The 12213-nt window shown below is 45.6% G+C and overlaps 1 non-coding gene across 1 annotated transcript; it reads left to right on the top strand.

Annotated features, from left to right (window-relative positions):
- The first annotated feature begins 9494 nt into the window (after positions 1-9494).
- On the top strand, positions 9495-9585 carry trnar-ucu (transfer RNA arginine (anticodon UCU)). The gene is given in 2 exon segments: positions 9495-9531; positions 9550-9585. It is a non-coding gene; the product is annotated as a tRNA-Arg (tRNA).
- The last annotated feature ends 2628 nt before the right edge of the window (positions 9586-12213 follow it).

Raw genomic sequence — 12213 nt, 5'->3', positions numbered from 1 at the left:
CAGTTCTACACTCACTGGTTCCTCTCTCTCTCCTCCCCTGAAGGTGCTGATTCTGACTGTATGTACGTGCTCTCTCCCCCTCCGACCCTCCCTGTCCAATGTAGTATCTCCCAGTTTTGGTGATGTGCTCTCCCTGACCTGTCTCCATTTCTCCTTCTTATACAGACTTGCCCTGACTGTCACTATTTCATAGAATCATACAGCACAGAAGGAGGCCAATCGGTCTTTTGTGCCTGTGCTGAATCTGTGAAAAAAATGATGCAATTAGTCCAACCCCCTGCCTATTTCCCCATAGTCCTGGAGAAATTCACTTTGAAATATTTGTCCAATTCCTTTATGAAAGTTATAATTGAATCTGTTTCCACCACCCTGTCAGACAATTCATTCCAAATCCGAATCAGTTACTGGGTAAAAAGATCTCTCCTCACCTCCCCTTGACATTTTTGGCCAACAATCCCAGCTTCACCACCCTGTCCAGAGAACTGAAACCCCTCATCTCTGGTATCATTCTCGTAAATCTCCTCCGAACTGTCTCAAAAGCTTTGATGTCCTTTCTGAAACCTGGTGCCCAGAACTGGACACATTACTGTAGCTGAGATCGAGCCAGCGACGCCCACATCCCACGAACGGATAAAAAAACGCTCCCTGCCAAATCCCCAATTCTTATCCATTTACAGACGCTCCTTGCCCAGTCCCCAAATCTTATTCATTTAGAGACGCTCCCTGCCCAATCCCCAATTCCTATCCATTTACAGATGCTCTCTGACCAGTTGACCTTGCTGGCGGGCAGTTTCGGGAAGCCTCACAGGGAAAAGCTTCACCGCCACCCGCAGGGACACAAACGGGATTGTTCCATCCTATTGTGGCCTTGACGCCCTGCTCCAGCTGTGTGCACCCGCTACGGGCGCGGTCTCCCTGCACTTGGTGAATATTCCGCTCCAGCTGCAGATGGAGCTCAGCCGCTACCGCGCTTGCTCCTTATCAGAGACAAGGCAAATTCTGGAGCGCAGAGCATTCTGCGTACCACAACTGTCATTAATGCCAATCTCTGACATGATAATCAGGTTTTATTTCCTACATTTCATTTCCTGGTATGTTAGTGCGTGTTTTCTTTTGTACCTGTCAGTGCCTGGGAGGAGAGAGTCAGCTTCACTTTGTAGCCGTGAATTTCTGGTGTGAGAATGTGGGTTTTTACTCTGTATGTTTCAGTTTTTGGTTTGTGACTGTTTCTGCTATTGCTATGTGAGTTAACTTTGTGGAAAGAGATGCAGTGGTTTTTGTCGATCTTCATCCCAAGCAGCTCGGTAACACAGGAGTCTGTGCTCTTCGGGCTATTCCCAGGGACGCACACCGAGACAAACATCAACTGCTGCTGGAGGACTATCAATTCGGTGAAAGACGCCCTTTGGTCTGCTTGAAACTTGCTGGTCTTCCAGCGAAAAGAGTTGTCCACCACCGAATGTTGCAGACTGGCACATTCCAAGGTCCAGGACTACGTGCTGAGGGACGCACTAAAGCTTGGGGCAGCCGCAGCAAAGGCTCAATGGGGAAAGACCACAGTGTAAGGTCCCCCCACCAAGCTGAACTGAGGGGCTGGATCCATGGGAAATCCCTCGAACTGTATCGGAGAAATTTTGTGCGCTGTAAATGTAAAAATGTATATGGCATGACAATGAAATGGAAGGGTTGTGAGGCAACTCATGATTGTACAGAAGGTAACTGATCAACTTTGCACTGTTTGTATTTTTTGACTTGATGCTGTTTTAAACTGTTTGGGAATGTAATTTTTACAGATTTTTATGAATAAAGTATATTTTGGAAATAAAAAAAAAATGTGAGTTTCACCACATATCTTTCAACAACTTGTATGTGAACATCAGCTTTTGTCCAGATCTATCAGTTTCTGATATAGAGTCATAGAGTTATACAGCACAGAAACAGGCCCTTCAGCCCATTGAGTCTGTGCTGGCCATCAAGCACCTAACTATTCTAATCCCATTTTCCAGTATTTGGCCCGTAGCCTTGTATGCTATCGCATTTCAAGTGCTCATGTAAATACTTCTTAAATGTTGTGAGGGTTCCGGCCTCTACCACCTCTTCAGGGAGTGCGTTCCAGATTCCAACCACCCTCTGGGTAAAATTTTTTTCCTCAAATCCCATCTAAACCTCCTGCCCCTTACCTTAAATCTATGCCACCTGGTTATTGACCCCTCCGCTAAGGTAAAATGTTTCTTCCTATCTAACCCATCAATGCCCCTCATAATTTTGTAAACCTCAATCTTATCTCCCCTCAGCCTTCTCTGCTCTAAGGAAAACAACGCTAGCCTTTTCAGTCTCTCTTCATAGCTGAAATGCTCCAGCCCAGGCAACATCCTGGTGACTCTCTTCTGTACCCTCTCCAGTGCAATCACATCCTTCCTATAGTGTGGTGCCCAGAACAGTACACAGTACTCCAGCTGTGGCCTAACTAGCATTTTATACAGCTCCGTCATAACCTCCCTGCTCTTATATTCTCTGCCTCGGACGATCTATATTGGCCTGTAATCTAAGGCTTTCCTCCTCACTATTTACGACACCACCAATTTTCATGTCATGTGTGAGAAAGGGTTTGATTCTATCCCTATCAGTATCCGTTACATGCATGTGTTTTTAATCTGCACCCCCTCTATTCTATTCTCTGTACTTGTCAGCCTCTTGTAGGTGAGTCTGTGTTTTGCTCTTTATCTCTCAGTCTTCGAAGTATGAGCCTGGGTTTGTACCTAATTTTCTTTGTACCTTGCAGGATGGATATTGAAGAGAGGTTTTTACACATTAACTGCCAAATCCTGATAAGTGATTTTTGGGTTTCACACAGTATCTGTCAGTTTCTTGTCTAGGACTGTTGGTTTTACTCTGTCCCTGGCATTTGCTGGTTTGTTAGTGTGGGGTTTACACTGTACCTGTCAGTTTCTCATATGTGAGTGTTGGTTTCACTTTGTATAGAATCATAGATCACAGAATACTTGCAGCACAAAAGGAGGGATTCAGCTCATCGTGCTTGTGCTGCCTCTCTGCACAAGCAACTCAGCTCATGCCACATCCTCATGTATTCCATGAAAACCTGAATTTTTTTTCCCTTCAGATAATTATCATATATCCTTTTGAAAGCTATGGTTGAATCTTCCTCCGTCACACTCTCAGGCAGTAAATATCAGATCTTAACCATTTGCTGCATAAAAAAGGTTTTTCCTCATGTTGCCTTTGGTTCTTTTCCCATTCACCTTAAATCGGTGTCCTCTGCTTACTCAGCCATGCGTAATATTTCCCATTGCTTTCTCAGCACTGATGAATTGTGAGGTGGGAGACAGCCAGAAGTCCCACTGAGCTGCACTGACCCCCAGCTGAAAAAGAAATGAGATAAAGTTCAATCTTTCACAGCGAGATGCTGCAGAGAGTTAAGAGTCCCGAATGAAAGAGAGCGTTTCTCATACTGTTGTTGAATTTCATTTCAAACACTCCTTGTACTCTCTGCTAATGAAGCCTAAAAAATGGAAAAACTAAATGGCGCTCAAACTCACAACCCTGAGATTAAAAGTCCCATGATCGACAGACTGAACTGAATATGTCACTTCTACTGTACCTCTGTTTGGATGGATGCAACTGTATGCTCCAATGCAAGGGCAGCTTTCAAATCCTCCCATGGGTCCACACGTCAGACTAAGTTCCATGTTGTAAACTCAAGCAAAGGAAATCTGCTCACTTCCAAAACTATCAGCAAATTGAAGCTGATTACGATCAACATCATCAGAGGTCAGAACTACCTGGTGAAAGAAGACTCCCTGAAGAAGGATCCACAATTATTCAAAGGCATCGACAAAGTGAAAAACAAGAAAATCGATGAGTCAATCCAAGCTAAACAGAAACACTGAAGAATTCCATTCCAGACCAGAACACAATTAGAGGCATTTTTTGTATTCAAAGCTGGGCATTAGTATTTAATAGTTGATATATAATTTTGAATATATTTGAATTTCTTTATTCATTTGGCACTGCTGAACATGAAGCAGTCTTAAATCATTTAATTTTTTTTTGTAAAATCTGACTTACCAGATTAAAATATTAGATCAAGGGAGAAATTTCAAAGATTACTGGATCAGTAATCCAGAGGCCTGGACTCAAGATCCAGTGACAGCCAGGACGTCAAGGCGGGAAACACTCCGCACTAGTCTGCAGTGAGCGATTCCATCGAAGGTAGAGCACAATCTCTTTAATATAAGAATGTATATTTTATAATAATTAATCACTCAAGACCTTCCTGGTCTCTGCATCTCACCTGTTCTCTGGATAAACTTGCAGAAAGTATTTCAACCTGTAAAGCAGGAGTCTAGGGAATGTATAATGATATTTTCTCGCCTTCGGGCAATATTTTAATCAATACAGTGTGGGACAACCTGTCTGGGCACAACTCCATGAGTTTCTCTTTAACTAGTGACCTCACAATCACTAACTTCTATGGTAACAATCTTCAGCTCATCACCTCCGGTACGTAGCTCTAATCTTAATGCACATTTAAACAACCTTTCAAGTCCAGTTACAGTTTTTGTTGCCTTACCTGCACAAGCTTAAAAAGTGAAAATCGGAAGCAAGTTTAACTGAACATTCTGGTGGTCAGTTCGGGCACGGGAAAAAAATGAAAGGACTCGGACCAGGTCGGATGTGGTGCTGTCAGGCTTGGGTCGGGTTTCATTTGCTGACCCGAGCAGGCCTTTAGTTACTGTTGCAACCTTATATTCCCACTTGACAATCTGTATATTTTGTTCATTTCAATGTTGTCGACAAGCTCTTTGAATCCAGTTCCCCGGTCCTCAAGCAGGCTCAGTTTGGAAATCGATTCCGCTTTCTGGAAGGCTGAAAGCAATCGATGACCTTAAACTAAAAATGGCAACAGAGAAGGGCTCGTCTGGGATTTGAACCCAGGACATCTCACATATTAATCACTTATATACCCAAAGCGAGAATCATACCCCTAGACCAACGAGCCACCGTTGGCATAGTTTTTATTCGCTCCTGTGGAATTTCACTGGCACCCACAGCCGATCATGCATTTTTTTCAGATCAAAACAATATCCTACAAAGCTGAAATAAAAACAGAAAGTGCTGGAAATACTCAGCACCTCTGACAGCATCTGTGGAGAGAGAAACAGAGTTAACATTTCAGGGTTTTCACCTTTTGTTTGAGCCATCTTTTCAGACTGCTTCTGTCCATCCAATCTCACTTTTTACTCTATCCACATTCTAAGGGTGGTGCAGTGGTGAGCACTGTAGCTTCACAACTTCAATGACCCCGATTCAGTTCTGTATACTGCCTGTGTGGAGTTTGCAAGTTGTTTATGTGGGCTTCCACAAGGTACTCTGGTTTCCTCCCACAACGAAAGACTTGTGGGTTGATAGATAAATTGACTGTTGTAAATTGGCCCCAGGGTAGGTGATAGGAGAAATGTGGGGATGTGGTAGGGAATTCTGGGTTAACATAGGATTAGTATAAATGGGTGGTTGATGGTCAGTGCAGACTCAGTGGGCCAAAGGGCCTATATCAGTGCTGTATATCTCTATAACCATTCTCTAAGCAAATGCATTTTTCATGAATTCCTCATTTCTTTTATTAATGACAATTTTATATTTCCGGCCCTTGCTTCATACGATACCACAAGTGGAATCATGTTTCCATCAACCCGATCAAACCCCTTCACTATTTCCTCATATTGCAATGTTTCTTTAACCCTGACAGACTGTGGAGTTTCTGCTGCTTGATTGCAGTTCTTGCTTCCCGCCAGTAGATGTCACCTCACTCCAATATAGTGAAGTTTACAAATCTGAGAGAGACACAACAGGAAATAATTGTTCACATTATAGTGAATGTGTGGGATTTAGAAATACTAGGAGTGGAGACGAGTTATTATTGAATTTGTCAAACCAAACATATGTTATAATGTTGTGTTAAATCTGTCACTCTGTTGTCTTGATTCTGAGAGTGACATAGACTCATCGAGTCATTGGGTCATTTGTGGTATAGAAGGAGGCCATTCGCCCCATCGAGTACAGGCCAGCTCTCCATGGAGCGATCCAGTCAGTCCCACTCGTCTGCTCGATCCCCCTAGCCCTGTAAATTTATTTCCTTCAAATGCCCATCGAAATTCCTTTTGTAACCAACGATTGTCTCCACTTCCTCCGCCCTCAGGGGCAGCGAGTTACAGATCAATACCAATCACTGTGTAAAAAAGCTCTTCCGCACATTCCCCCTGCGTCTCTTGTCCAAAACCTTCAATCTGAATCCCCTAGTCCTTGTACCAATAGTTACTGGGAACAATTTTTCCTTGCCAACTTATCTAAAACTGTCATAGCCTTCGACACCTCTATCCATTCTCCCCTCAATCTCCTTTGATACAGGCAGAAAAAACCCTGTTTTTCTAACCTAACCTTGAAACTAAAACCCTCCATCCCTGGAACTATTCTGGTAAATCTCCTCTGCATCCTCTCAAGAATCCGCACATCCTTTCTAAAGATTGGTGAGCAGATCTGGATGCAACACTCCAATTGGGGCCTAACCAGAGTTCAGCATAACAACCCTGCTTTTGTACTCAATGTCTCTATTTATAAAGCCCAAGATCCCACATGCTTTGCTAACCACTCTTGCAATATGTCTTGCCAACTTCAAAGAATGATGGTCATGTACTCCAGGTCCCTCTATTCCAGCACACTCTTCAGAACTGTAGCATTGAGTATATATTGCCTCTCCCTATTTCTTCTGCTAAAATGCATCACCTCACACTTGTCACTATTAAATTCCATCTGCCACCTGTCTGCCCATCCTACTAGCCGATAACTATCCTGTTTCAGGCAGTTCATATCATCCTCACTGTTTGCCACTCCTCCAAGTTTGGTGTCATCGGCATATTTTGAGATTCTACTCGATATTCCAAGATCCAAGTCATTAATCTGTAGCAAAAAAAAGCAATGGTTCTAGCACTGACCCTTGGGGAACACCACTGTCGACTATCCTCCGGTCTGACCAAGAACCATTTCATATGACTCGCTGTTTTCTGTCCTTAAACCAATTTCCTATCCAAATGGACACTGACCCTCCTAATCCATGAACCTCAATTTTGTTAACCACCCTTTTATGTGGTACTTTATAAAATGCTTTTGTAAAATCCATATAAACAACATCCACTGCATTCCCTTCATCAACTTTCTCAGATAGTTTATCAAAAAATGCAGTTAGATTCATCAAGCATGAACTTCCATTTATAAATCCATGCCCACTCTCCTTAATTAACTCAAACCTCTCCAAATAACTTGATTTTTTCCCTGACCTGTTGGTCTTGTGCTTATAGCAAGCTCACCACAGAGCATGTATTTGGCAATGTGACTGTCATTCATTTGGCCCAGTCAACAGAGCCGCCTCTGACTCAAGAGGGCAAACATGCTGCGGATCCCTGCACGCTGGTGTACTTCCTCATTCGGCACTCTGTCCTGCCAGGAGATGCCCAATATCCATCTGAGGCAGTGGAGGTGGAAGCTGTTCAGCTGCTTTTCTTGGCTTGTATAAGTTGTTGATGCTTCTCTACTATAAAGGAGGGTGCTGAGAACACAAGCCTGGTACACGTGGAGTTTTGTATTTTCGGTCAGTTTGCTGTCGGTTCACACCCGTCTTCTCAACTTTGACATGACAGCTGCAGCATTGGCAATCCTGGTGCTGATTTCAGTATCAAGGGATAGATTGCTGGTGATTGTTGATCCAAGGTATGTGAAGCTGTTGACAACCTCCAAAGTGAGCTGGTCAATGTTGATGGAAAGTGGAGTCTCTACGTCCAAGTCTCTACGTCCAAGTGGAGTCTTGCCAAGATGAACAGCTTGTCGTCAGCTCTGATATACAGGCGAACACCCCCATCTGAGTCACTGAAAGTGTACAATAGCAGCATGGAGAAGAATACACCAATTATAAAGGATGTGATAACTAGACAGTTAGAAAATAATGATATGATTGGGCAGAGTCAACATAGATTTATGAAAAGGAAAACAGGCTTGAAAAAACCCGTTGAGTTTTTTGAGGATGTTACCTGTAGAACAGATAAAGGAGAACCAGTGGATGCTTTGGTAATGTCCCACACAGGAGGTGAGTAAACAAAATTAGAGCACATAGGATTGGGGATAATATACTGGTGTGGATTGAGAATTGGTTAACAGACCGAAAACAGAGAGCAGGAATAACGGGTCCTCCTCAGGATGGCAGGCTGTTACTATTGGGGTACTGCAAGGATCAGTGTTGGAGCCACAGCTGTTAACAACCGAAATAAATGATTTGGATGTGGGGATTAAATGTAATATTTCCAAGTTTGCAGATGACACAAAGCTAGGTGAAGTGTGAGCTGTGAGAAGGATGCAGAGAGGCTTCCAGGGAACCTGGAGAGGCTAAGTGAATGGGAAAGAACATGGCAGATGGAATATAATGTGAATAAGTGTGAAGTTCTCCACTTTGGTGGAATAAACAGAAAGACAGAGTATTTCTTAAATGGTGAGAGGTTGGGAAGTGTTGATGTCCAAAGGGACCTGGGTGTCCTTGTTCATGAGACACTAAAAGCTCTTGTGCAGGTGCAGCAATCAATTAGGAAGGCAAATGGTATGTTGGCCTTCACACGAGGGGTCTTGAGTACGGGAGTAAAGATGTCTTGTTGCAATTGTATAGAGCCTTGGTGAAACCGCGCTGGAGTATTGTGTATAGTTTGGTCTCCTCATCTAAGGAAGGATATACTTGCCATAGAGGGAGTGAAACAGAGGGTCACCAGACTAATCCCTGGGATGGTGGGACTGAAACTGGGCCTGTATTCCTTAAAGTTTCGAAGAATGAGAGGTGATCTCATTGAAACTGATAAAATTCTTACAGGGTGTGACAGTGTGGATGTAGATAGGATGTTTGCCCTGGTTGGTGAGTCTAAAATCAGGGGACCAAGTCTCAGAATAAGGAGTAGGCCATTTAAAACTGAGATAGGGTTGAATTTCTACACTCAGACGGTGGTGAATCATTGGAATTCTCTACCCCAGAGAGCTGTGGCATTCAATCATTGAGCATGTTCAAGACAGAAATTGTTAGAAATCTTGATACTCATGACATCAAGGGATATGGGGATAGCATGGGAAAGGGGCAGATAGAGGTAGATGATCAGCCATGATCGAATTGAATGGCAGAACAGGCTCGACGGGCTGAATGGCCTACTCCTATGTTCCTCTGTTCCTAAGAGAGTTGGCGCCAGCACGCAGCCCTGCTTTACCCCACTGCTGATCTTGAAAGTGTCTGATGTTGCTCCATTGTAACTGATGGAACTGTGCATGTTCTCGTGGAAAGAAGAGATGATGCCCAAGAGGTCAGGAGGGCAGCCGAGTTTCCATCGCAGTTTGAAGAGTCCGTCTCTGCTGACAAGATCAAAGGCCTTGGTGATGTCTTTTAAAATATGTGCGGCTCTGTGGCGCAATGGATAGCGTGTTGGACTTCTAAATAATGATAAAGAAGGCATTCAAAGGTTGTGGGTTCAAATCCCACCAGAGTCGGATTTTGGACCAGAGACAGAAGAGCACAACGGAACAGAGAGTTTACAAGTGTGTCAAAAGCACAGACTCGGAGACAGAGCGAGAGAGAGAGGAGCACGGCAGGAGCGGAGCAGGGGTAATAAAATCAAGGAGTGACATCACAATGGAGAGTGAGAGCAGGGAAACAGAGAGCCGCTGGGGTGAGTTTACAGGATTTGGTTCTGACTTCGGTGCAGTGGAAGGAGCTGTTTGGTGAGGATCTGGTAAGCTGTGACATCACAGGCAAGCAGGTAGTTGATTGGTTTGGAAAAAGCTGCATGTTTGATGAGTATCTGGTCAGTGATTAAGGTCCATTTTAGTCCTAATGTTTAAAATAGTAAACAAACTAGTAGTAAGCTTAATAAAATATACAATAAAATAAACAATTGAATAAAATAATTAAGTAGTTAATTGAAACACGTTAAGGATGACAGGACAGGTGATGTGTCACAGCTGCAGCATGTGGGAGCTCCTGGATGCCAGTGTGATCCAGAGCAAACACATCTGCAGCAAGTGTAGTATCTGTTCTTATCAGTGCTTATTTGATTGAGAAGAGACCATGATCATTGCCTTTTGATCCTGGGGGAACTTTGAGTAAAATGGCTATAACCAATTTTCGAGTTTCGGGCCAGGGAGTGCGCAACACTGTTCGGGTGGTCGTGAAGGACAAGGAAGGAGATGCACCGGTCGATCGCACCTTCTTCATCAAGAAAATTCTCTTTGATTGCTGCGGATTTCAAGCGACGGACGTCTTCTGCCTGCAGGATTTCCCCAGCAGTGGATACTTCGACGTGACGTTCCGGAACGTCGCGGGATGCATCAAGTTTCTGAAGGCGTTCAAGGAGAAAGGGGACCGGGCGCCACTGTCGATCCTCACAGCGGAGCCGCTCTTCACGTTTCCGTCACAACGGGACCGGGTGGTGACGATTCACCTCTACAACCCCCATGTTCCGGTGGTGGATGTACTCACCTTTCTCGCCAGGTACGTCGAGGTGGCCGGCAGCAGCACTGATGTCAAGGACCCCTTTGGGATCTGGACCAGCAAGCGGCAGGTCAAGGTGACCTTGAAGGTAGATCCCAGTGGAGCCATCATCCACCCTCCCTCCAGCTTCGCTATCGGGGGAAGTCGAGGCTTCTTGGTCTACGCTGGGCAGCCCAGAGTTTGCCGCACCTGTGGCAAATCTGGTCACATGGCAGCCAACTGCAGCACGGTTGTTTGCAAGAACTGCAAGGAGGAAGGCCATCAGACCAAGGACTGTAAGCAGACTAAGTGTTGCAACTTGTGCGGCGCGGCAGGCCATCTCTACAAGACCTGCCCCAAACGTTGCCTCAGCTATGCTCAGGCGGCAAGGTCCAAGGAAAGGCCGGGAGAAGGTTCGACGAAGGCGTCCGCTGTTCGAAAGGAGACCAGCAACTTTCTCCGCAGTGAGGAACTTCAACCTGAGAAGGAAGGGGAGGCAGCTGAAACCAACAACCCAGCACCAACCCAGCGCCCGGAAACCCCTCCTCCACAGACAGAATCAATGGAGGAGGAGGCAGCAGATGGACAAACAGGTCAGTGGCAAGTGGTCCAGAGGAAAACCATAAAGAAAAAACATCCCAAAGCCACCACCCAAACCAGTGGCAAGAGGAGGCTCTCTTCTGAATCAGACTGCAACAACTCCTCTTCACTGGACGGGGAAATGCTGGAACGACAGCCCCTACAAAAGAGGCGGCAGAACTCCGAGATGGATGATAAAGCATCCCAGCCCCCGGGCACTGGAAGCTGTGATGGGCCCGGCGTGGCCCAACCCCAATGCCCCACACGTAACGACGTGGCCAACGCATCTCAGCTCCGGGACACCGGGAGCAAAGACACGTCTGGCGCAGCTGAGCTCCGGGAGACCGGGAGCTGTGATGTTTTCGAGGAGGAACAGATGGAAGCAGCTGAGGACAACCCAATCCTCTCTGCCTACAAGACCCCCCCGATGTCACCCGTGCGGCACAAACCCTGCATGAAAAATCAGGAGGGGTTTCTGAGCCCAACCAACGTGAAACTGCTTGCGCACACGATGGGTATGCAGGAACATCCCGAAGGACTGGGACTAGCGAGGACAAATGGTATGGTAAGCAACAACTAATTTTTAGTTAAAAAATGGGTGTAAGAATTGCTTCCATTAATGTGCGTAGCATTAAATCTACTACGCGATGTGTTTCAACCTTGGATTACCTTGCCAAGGTCAAAGCTGACCTACTGTTTCTGCACGAGTGTTGAATACCACACCTCAGCACCTACAGGCAGTGGTCGCGATGGTGGTCCCACGGGCCATCGATCTGGTCGGGGGGTAATGACTGCCGTTCCTCCGGCCTGGGTATTCTGCTGCGGGGAGGTAACTTCACCATCTCCGAAGTTAAGGAGGTGGTGGGCGGCCGCCTCCTCGTAGCAGACGTGATGTACAACAACGCTCCGCTCCGGTTGATCAACGTGTACGCCCCGGTACAACGCAGCGAGCGGCTGACCGTCTTCCAGCAGCTCCCACTGCTGCTGGCGACGTCCAGGCCGGTCATCCTAGGCGGTGACTTCAACTGCATCATCGATGCCGCTGGACGATCCGGCAGTGACGACAGCAA

Source organism: Heterodontus francisci, chromosome 35, assembly GCF_036365525.1.
Source record: "Heterodontus francisci isolate sHetFra1 chromosome 35, sHetFra1.hap1, whole genome shotgun sequence".
NCBI lineage: Eukaryota > Metazoa > Chordata > Chondrichthyes > Heterodontiformes > Heterodontidae > Heterodontus > Heterodontus francisci.
Note: the sequence above shows the minus strand (reverse complement) of the source record. Positions and strands in the feature narration are given on the sequence as shown.